Below are 10,385 nucleotides of genomic sequence, written 5' to 3' on the forward strand. Positions count from 1 at the left end.
ATCCTGGACATAATTAACAAATTCAGCCCCAACTAAACCCTTGGGACTAATCAGGTGCCAATCAATATTAGGGAAGTTAAAGTCACCCATGATAACAACCCTGTTATTTTTGCACCTTTCCAAAATCTGCCTCCCAATCTGCTCCTGTGTATCTCTGCTGCTACCAGGGGGGCTATAGAATACCCCCAGTAGAGTGACTGCTCCCTTCCTGTTCCTGACTTCCACCCATATTGACTCGAAAGAGGATCCTGCTACGTTTGCTTGACTTATGCCCTCTTTTTGGCTTTTATTTTGGCCTTGACTTCTCATGTCAGGCATAACCCCTCTCACGAAGATTGGTGGAGGAGCAGGTAGTGTTGAAGAAACAACAAGGCTGGAGAAGGACTTAGACAGATTAGGAGAATGGGCAAGAAAGTGGCAAATGTAATACAATGTTGGAAAATGCATGGTCGTGCACTTTGGTGGTAGAAATAAATGTGCAGATTATTTTCTAAATGGGAAGAAAGCCTAAACATCTGAGATGAAAAGGAACTTAGGAGTCCTTGTGAAGAACACCCTGAAGGTTAACTTGCAGCTTGAGTCAGAGGTGAGGAAGGCAAATGCAATGTTAGCATTTATTTCAAGAGGTCTAGAAAACAAGAGCAGGAATGTGATGCCAAGGCTTTATAAGGGCACCTTGAGTATTGTGAACTGTTTTCGGTTCCTCATCTAAGAAGTGTTACATAGAAACATAGAAAATAGGTGCAGGAGTAGGCCATTCAGCCCTTCGAGCCTGCACCGCCATTTATTATGATCATGGCTGATCATCCAACTCAGAACCCTGCACCAGCCTTCCCTCCATACCCCCTGATCCCCGTAGCCACAAGGGCCATATCTAACTCCTTCTTAAATATAGCCAATGAACTGGCCTCAACTGTTTCCTGTGACAGAGAATTCCACAGATTCACCACTCTCTGTGTGAAGAAGTTTTTCCTAATCTCAGTCCTAAAAGGCTGTGACCCCTCGTTCTGGACTTCCCCAACATCGGGAACAATCTTCCTGCATCTAGCCTGTCCAATCCCTTTAGGATTTTATACGTTTCAATCAGATCCCCCCTCAATCTTCTAAATTCCAACGAGTACAAGCCTAGTTCATCCAGTCTTTCTTCATATGAAAGTCCTGCCATCCCAGGAATCAATCTGGTGAACCTTCTTTGTACTCCCTCTATGGCAAGGATGTCTTTCCTCAGATTAGTTGTGTTGGCATTGGAGAGGGTTCAGAGGAGGTTCACAAGGATGCTTCCGGGAATGAAAGGGTTATCATACGATAAAAGTTAAATGGCTCTGGATCTGTACTCCCTAGAATTTAGAAGGATGAAGGGGGATCTCATTGAAATCTTTGGAATGGTGAAAGGCCTAGACAGAGTAGATGTGGAAAGAATGTTTCCCATGGTGGGAGAGTCTAAGAGGAGAGGGTACAGCCTCAGGGTAGAAGCGCATCCATTTAAAACAGAGATGCGGAGAAATTTAGCCAGAGGGTGTTGAACTTGTGGAATTTGTTACCACAGGCAGCTGTGGATGCTAGGTCATTGGGTACATTTAAGGCAGAGTTTGATAGGTTGTTGATTGGACAAAGCATCAAAAGTTACCGGGAGAAGGCTGGGGACTGGGCTGAGGAGGGGAAAAAAGGGTCAGCCATGACTGACCGGAGGAGCAGACTTGAGTAGCTAAGCTGCCTAATTCTTCTCCTATGTCTTATGGACTTATGGTCTCACCTTCAATGAATGTCCTCTGGCATTAGACATGTCAACCAGGGAAACAGATACTCTGTGTCCACTCTATCTATGCCTCTTGTAATCTCGTAAACATGTATCGGATCTCCCCTTAGCCTCTGATGCTCCAGAGAAAACCTCTCATAAAGCACATGCTGTTAGCTCCAGGCAGCATCCTGGTAAACCTCCCCTGCACCTCTCCAAAGCCTTCCTTAGTTGGGATGACCAGAACTGTATGTAATACTCCAGATATGGCCCAACCAGAATTTCATAAAGTTGTATCATAACCTCCTGACTTTTGAACTCAGTGCCTTAACTAACAAAAGTAAGCATTCCATAAGCCTTCTTAACCATCTTATCGATCTGTGTAGCCACTTTTAAGGAGCTATGAACTTGGATCCCAAGATCCCCGCTCAGCAACACTGTTAAGGACCTTACCTTTAACAAAGTACTGTCTCCTTGCATTTACCCTACTGAGGTGCAACACTTCACATTTATCTGGGTTAAATTCTATCTGCCATTTCTCAGCCCATATCTGCAACTGATTTATATCATGCTGTATTCTTTGCCAGCCTTCTACACTATCCACAACTCCACCAATCTTGGTATCATCCACAAATTTACTAACCCACCCATCTACATTTTCATCCAGGTCATTGATATACATTACAAACAGCAGAGGTCCCAGCACAGATGCCAGTGAAAACTCCACTAATTACAGACGTCCAGCTTGAGTAAGTCCCTTCAACCATTACCTTCCATCTTCTCTCTGCAAGCCAGTTCTGAATCCAAACAGCCAATTTACTGCAGATCCCAAGTACCTTAATATTCTGAATTAGGCTCCCATATTTGTCAAACGCCTTACTAAAATCCAGGTAGAGAACATCCACTGCCCTACACTGATCAATCTTTTTCATTTCCTTGTCAAAAACCTCTATCAAGTTGGTAAAACATGACCTGGCATGCACAAAGCCATGCTGCCTCTCCCTAATTAGGGCATAGATTTCCAAATGCTCATATATCCTGTTCCCAGGAATTTTCTCCAGCAATTTCCCTATGACTGACAGGAGACTCACCGGTCTATAGTCCCCATAACTTTCCCTTGCACCCTTCTTAAGTGATGATGATGAGATGATGAGGCCTCTGTCGGTCAGGGTCGATGGTGGATGTTGCAGTCCTAACTGCCTAGATATGCAAGCCAGGGCATAAAGATATGGAGAGCAAGCTGTTGCCAATGTAGCAAACTCCCCTTCTCCATGCATCTGATGAACCCAAAGGAATGCAGGGACCGATACAGTTTGGCACCAGCAGCGTCATAGGAGTTGCCAGTCTACATTAAACTCGGCACAGGACTGTCTTTAGGGACTCCAGCTGCAGATTTTTCCCTCTGGGTTTACTCCCAAAGCCTTCCCCATGTGTGAGTATAGCTGCAAGGCAGCAGATGTTTGAGATCAGTTTTCTTCTCCTGGATGACGAGCTCCATCTACCCAAAGTGACTGGTTTTAAGGCACCAGTAACCTGCCTTTGCCCCTTCACCTATCAGTAGAAATGGTTCCACCGGGCTTAGAAGCTAAGCCACACATGAAGGCCATGAGCTTGACTTGGTCATCAGCGGTTACTTGAGGTGTACACGATTGGGAGCATTTAATAGGTAGTGGGAACTTATCCACACCACACCCAGCTTCTCAAATAGAGGTACAACATTAACCATTTGCCAGGCCTCAGGGACCTCACCTGTGGCTAGAGAGGACACAAAGATACTGGTCAAGGGCCCTGAAATCTCTTCTCTTGCCTCTTTCAATAACCTGGGGAAAATCCCATCAGGCCCTTGAGATTTATCCACCTTAATACTCATTAGGAGACCCAACACTTTCTCCTCCTTGACCTCTAAATGCCTTAATTTATTTATACACTCAGCACTGATCTTCTGGTCCTCCATATCTTTTTGTAAATATTGAAGCAAAATACTCATTAAGTACCTCACTCACATTCTCTGCATCCAAGCAAATATTTCCCCTTTTATTCTCTCCCTAGTTATTCTCTTACTCTTGATGTACAGTATGGACAGAATACCTTAATAGTACCTGCCAAGTATTTTACATGGCCCCTCCCGGCTTTCCTAATTCCTTTCTTTACTCCATTTCCAGCTTCTCCTCATCTGCTTTGTTTGATCCTGAAGCTTCCAAAGCTTTACATACTTTTCATTTTTTCTTCTTGATTAAATTCATCATCTCTCTGGACATCTAAGTTTCGCTTATCTCTCCATCCTCGTTCTTCCCTCTAACCAGAACATATTTTTCCTGTACTGTGTGCAATTGATCTTTAAGCACCCTCTACATGTCTGATGTGGACTTGGCAGAGGAAAAGTGTACCCAATTAATGCTCCTTAGCTCCTGCCTAATAGGGCATTAGTCCTCCTCCAATTTAAAAATCGCCAACAAGGACCATGCCTATCCTTGTCTATAGCTATCATAATGTTTATTGGACAACCTCAATCCAGAATAGTTGATCCCCTAGTGGGCTCAACCATGAGCTGCCCTAGAAAGATAACTCATAGACATTGTAGAAATTCCCCCTGTTGGAATCCAGCACCAACCTGATTTTCCCAATCTACCTCCATCTTGAAATCCCCCATTGCCCTTTTGACATGCAGTTTCTGTCTTCCGTTGTAATTTGTTGACCATATCTTTACCACTTTTTGGAGTTTTCCGTATAACTCCCATCAGGGTCTTTGTACCCTTGCAGTTTCTTTAGCTCTACCCACAGCAACTCAACACCTTCTGATCCTATGTCACTTTTTTCTAATAATTTCATTTCATTTTATACTAACAATCACCCCCACCCCCTCACCCTGCCAGCCTGTCCTTTCAATACAATATAAATCTTTGGACGTTAAGCTCCCAGCTATAATCTTCTTTTAACCACGATTCAGTGATGCCCGCAAAGTCATAGATGCCAATCTGTAAGTGTACTGCATTTATCTACCTTATTCTGTATAGTACATGCATTCAAGTATAACACCTTCAGTCCTGTATTCATCACTTTTTTCAATTTTGTCCTCCTTTTACATTACAGCACATACTGTTGACTGCAATTTTATGGTTTCATCCAAAAAAAGTGTGGGGTGAGGAACTAAGTAGACAAATAGCCCAGCTCCTGCGTTTTTCTTTCGATTAGTTTCTGGAGTTACAAAACATAACAACCAGAAATGAATAGCAAATGTTTTGAATGTTCCATGGTAATTCAATTACTTTACATTAAAGACATTATATAAATAATGTGATTGAATAGCAGTGCTGTATTGTGGCTTTCATTTTTATGCTTGGAGAGTGAGACTTAACCCAAGGTACACAAAGTCCAATATTACTTAGTGTTTGGCAGTCCTGCTTGGGGAATTCCAAGCATTCTTTTTCATTCATAGCTTCCATTAATCAGCTGGTGGGTGTGTCTGTGTGTATGAATGCCTGTGGTTGAACTCTGCAGCATTCCAGTTCATTGTGAAATCAAGCCTTCTCTGAGGTAATAGCAGCAACAAGGTGGAGCCCATACAAGAGAAAGTCTGCAGATGCTGGAAATCCTAGCAACACACATAAAATGCTGGAGGAACTCAACAGGCCAGGAAAAAAGTATAGTCAACGTTTCAGGCGAAACCCTTTGGCAGGACTGGAGAAATAAAGCTGAGGAGTAGATTTAAAAGATGGGGGGGGGGTGGGAGAGAGAAACACCAGGTGATAGGTGAAACCCAGAGGGGGAGGGATGAAGTAAGGAGCTAGGAAGGTGACTGATGATAAAGATAGATGGCCATGGAACAAAGTAAAAGGGGGTGGGGAGGAGCACCAGAGAGAGGCAATGGGTGGGCAAGGATATGAGGTGAGAGAGGGAAAAGGGAATGGGAAATGGTGAAAGTGGGGGGGGGGCGCACATTACCAGAAGTTTGAGAAATTGATATTCATGCCATCAGGTTGAAGGGTACCCAAATAGAATATAAGGTGTTGTTCCTCCAACCTAAACGTGGCCTCATCACGACAGTGGATGAGGCCATGGATGGACATATCAGAATGGGAATGGGAAGTGGAATTAAAATGAGTGGCCACTGGGAGATCCCACGTTTTCTGATGGATGGAGTATAGGTGCTCGGCAAAGTGGTCTCCCAACCTACGTTTGGTCTCACCGATATACAGGAGGCCACACCGGGAGGACTGAACACAGTAAATGACCCTAACAGACTCACAGGTGAAGTGTTACCTCACCTGTAAGGACTATTTAGGGCCCTGAATGGTAGTGAGGTAGCAGATGAAGGGGCAGGTTAGCATTTGTTCCACTTGCAAGGATAACTGCCAGGAGGGAGATCAGTGGGGTGGGACGGACGGACAAGGGAGTCGTGTAGGGAGCGATCCCTGTGGAAAGTAGAAAGGTAGAACCCATGGCACTGCAAATATGTTAAAAGAACTGTAGAGAGGAGGCAGAGTTAAGATGGAGTTAAGCGGTGACTCCTTTGCTTGCATCTTCAGAAACAGCTTTATTTCCATCTTTAATATTTTTATTTTTTCCTTTCCGGGTTCTTTTGAAGACCCTGTACTGGAGTAACATGCTGACCCGTTCTCGGGGTTTCAGGACCGGTCGATGTTCGGCCCACCAAGGTGTAGGCCTGAGAGATGGCCTAGTGTTTGGAAGCCTAAGATCACGGGGCTCTGGAGACAGGCGGATCGAGGGTCGGAGTTATGGCAGGAGATTCCTGTGTCATCGGGGAGACCAGAAAATCTTTCGCAGTGGGCCCGAAGACCCGAGATTTTTGCGATCTTCGGACACAGAGCTCGTAAAATGTGACGAAACAGACTTTTTAACATCGTAAACCAGCGGGTTGTTGTTATGTCTCCTGCTCATTGTGAAAATGGGGGACACCTCCCTCTCCCTTACTAGGGAGAGAGAGAACCTGTGGGTCGCTGAATGCCAGATGAATTGCGATAGTCTTTGGAGTAACTGCAAGGTCTGTGTCTTTGCTATCACTTAGCTCGTGCTTGTGCTCAGTAGCGGGTGTGCTTTTTGTTTTGACGGTGGGGGGAGGGGGTTGTTGCTCGATGCTGCTTACGTGCGGGAGGGAGAAGCTGGGGGAGGACTTTGGGGTTCTCATGTTTAACTGTCATTCATTCTTTGGGGTACTTCTCTGTTTTCGTGGATTTTATACAAAGAGAAAGCATTTCAGGATGTATATTGTATACATTTCTCTGACATTAAATTGAACCTTTGAACCTTTGAGAGGTTAAAACTAAAGCTGAAACATATTAGGGCAACTTTTTAAAAGACTATTGTAAAGGTAAAAAGAGATAGAGAGGTAGAAAGATTTAGGGAGGTGCCTCCAGACTTGGGGATTCCATGTGTTTTAAGAAACATGAAGAAAGAACATAAGGCCTGTGTTGCCGAAGAGCAGAAGTTGCAGAGGTTTAATGAGCTGAAAGAGCTAAGGAAAGAATGAAGGCATCACTATTTTAAAGAAAGAATGAGAATTCTAAAATTAAGGTACTGTTCAACTGGGAGGTAGTGATGCTCAACAAGTCCAAGGTGACGGGTGAAATTAATTTCATCAGAATGGAAGATAGACAGCATTATACAGTGGCATGCAAAAGTTTGGGCACCCCGCTCAAAATTTCTGTTACTGTGAATAGCTAAGCAAGAAAAAGATGAACTGATTTCCAAAAGGCATAAAGTTAAAGATGACACATTTCTTTAATATTTTAAGCAAGAAAACTTTTTTAAATTTCCACCTTTAACGGTTTCAAAATAACAAAAAACGAAAAGGGCCTGAAGCAAAATTTTGGGCACCCTGCATGGCAGTACTTAGTAACACCCCTTTTGGCAAGTATCACAGCTTGTAAACGCTTTTTGTAGCCAGCTAAGAGTCTTTCAATTCTCGTTTGGGGGATTTTCACCCATTCTTCCTTGCAAAAGGCTTCTAGTTCTGTGAGATTCTTGGGCTGTCTTCCATGCACTGCTCTTTTGAGGTCTATCCACAGATTCTCGATGATGTTTAGGTCGGGGGACTGTGAGGGCCATGGCAAAACCTTCAGCTTGCACCTCTTGAGGTAGTCCATTGTGGATTTTGAGGTGTGTTTAGGATCATTATCCTGTTGTAGAAGCCATCCTCTTTTCACCTTTGGCTTTTTTACAGACGGTGGGATGTTTGCTTCCAGAATTTGCCGGTATTTAATTGAATTCATTCTTCCCTCTACCAGTGAAATGTTCCCTGTGCCACTGGCTGCAACACAAGCCCAAAGCATGATCGATCCACCCCCATGCTTAACAGTTGGAAAGGGGTTCTTTTCATGAAATTCTGCACCCTTTTTTCTCCAAACACACCTCTGCTCATTGCAGCCAAAAAGTTCTATTCAAAAAGTTCAAAGGAACATCTAAACAAGCCTGATGCATTTTGGAAACAAATCCTATGGACTGATGAAGTTAAAATAGAACTTTTTGGCTGCAGTGAGCAAAGGCATGCAAAGGTATGTTTGGAGAAAAAAGGGTGCAGAATTTCATCGGTCCTCCTCATACCCCATCCATTATTTATTTATATACACACATTCTTTCTCTCTCTCTCCTTTTTCTCCCTCTGTCCCTCTGACTATACCCCTTGCCCATCCTGTGGGTATTTTCACCCCCTCCCCCTTTTCCTTCTCCCTGGGCCTCCTGTCCCATGATCCTCTCATATCCCTTTTGCCAATCACCTGTCCAGCTCTTGGCTCCATCCCTCCCCCTCCTGTCTTCTCCTATCATTTTGGATCTCCCCCTCCCCCTCCCACTTTCAAATCTCTTACTAGCTCTTCCTTCAGTTAGTCCTGACGAAGGGTCTTGGCCTGAAACGTCGACTGTACCTCTTCCTAGAGATGCTGCCTGGCCTGCTGCGTTCACTAGCAACTTTGATGTGTGTTGCTTGAATTTCCAGCATCTGCAGAATTCCTCGTGTTAGCCTGTAGCTGCGTATTTTGGGATATTAGGCTTTCAAGCTGTCTCTCCAACTCTTCGATTCGTCTCTCATATGATTCGGCGGCATCCCCCATTAAAGAAACACGCTTACTGACTTTGGTTAGAGCCGCTGTTAGGTTCATGATTGACTTATTATCCTCTGCATGTCTTCCGTCTACCAAACTGTACAGTTTGTTTACCGCCACAAGGACCTCTTCAATGGTAGGTGGGACCGGGGACCTAGCAGCATTGGCTTTAGCTTCTCCTGGGCCCACTAGCTTCGCGGAGCCCTCGCCAGAATCTTATACTCCTACGCCCTTTTCTTGTTTCTTCCCTTTACCTGGCTTCGTCGTTTCGTTCAGTCCATTACAACTCACTTAAAAAATATGAATTAACTGCTACTTGGGTGAGGCAAAAGGTGAAGGTAGGCGCAGTTCCCGGGACACATGTCTACTCCATACCAAGACCCCACGTAACCCCACCGTGGACTGAAAAGCTTGAGCATGTAGATATTAAGAAAGAGGATGTGCTGGAGCTTTTAGAAAGCAACAAGTTGGATAAGTCGCCGGGACCAGATGAGATGTACCCCAGGCTACTGTGGGAGGCGAGGGAGGAGATTGCTCAGCCTCTGGTGATGATCTTTGAATCATCAATGGGTATGGGAGAGGTTCCGGAGGACTGGAGGGTTGCAGATGTTGTTTCTTTATTCAAGAAAGGGAGTAGAGATAGCCCAGGAAATTATAGACCAGTGAGTCTTACCTCAGTGGTTGGTAAGTTGATGGAGAAGATCCTGAGAGGCAGGATTTACGAACATTTGGAGAGGTATAATATGATTAGGAGTAGTCAGCATGGCTTTGTCAAGGGCAGGTCATGCCTTACGAGCCTGATTGAATTTTTTGAGGATGTGACTGAACACATTGATGAAGGAAGAGCAGTAGATGTAGTGTATATGGATTTCAGCAAGGCATTTGATAAGGTACCCCATGCCAGGCTTATTGAGAAAGTAAGGAGGCATGGTATCCAAGGGGACATTGTTTTGTGGATCCAGAACTGGCCTGCCCACAGAAGGCAAAGAGTGGTTGTAGACGGGTCATATTCTGCATGGAAGTCGGTCACCAGTGGATTGCCTGAGGGATCTGTTCTGGGACCCTTACTCTTCGTGATTTTTATAAATGACCTGGATGAGGAAGAGGAGGGATGGGTTAGTAAGTTTGCTGATGACACAAAGGTTGGAGGTGTTGTGGATAGTGTGGAGGGCTATCAGAGTTTACAGCGGGACATTGATAGGATGCAAAACTGGGCTGAGAAGTGGAAGATGGAGTTAAACCCAGATAAGTGTGAAGTGGTTCATTTTGGTAGGTGAAGTATGATGGCAGAATATAGCATTAATGGTAAGACTCTTGGCAGTGTGGAGGATCAGAGGGATCTTGGGGTCCAAGTCCATAGGACACTCAAAGCAACTGCGCAGGTTGACTCTGTGGTTAAGAAGGTGTACAGTGTATTGGCCTTCATCAATCGTGGAATTGAATTTAGGAGCTGAGAGGTAATGCTGCAGCTATATAGGACCCTGGTCAGACTCCACTTAGAGTACTGTGCTCAGTTCTGGTCGCCTCACTACAGGAAGGATGTGGAAGCCATAGAAAAGGTGCAGAGGAGGTTTACAAGGATGTTGCCTGGA

This window comes from Mobula birostris, chromosome 8 (assembly GCF_030028105.1).
Source record: "Mobula birostris isolate sMobBir1 chromosome 8, sMobBir1.hap1, whole genome shotgun sequence".
Taxonomy (NCBI): domain Eukaryota; kingdom Metazoa; phylum Chordata; class Chondrichthyes; order Myliobatiformes; family Myliobatidae; genus Mobula; species Mobula birostris.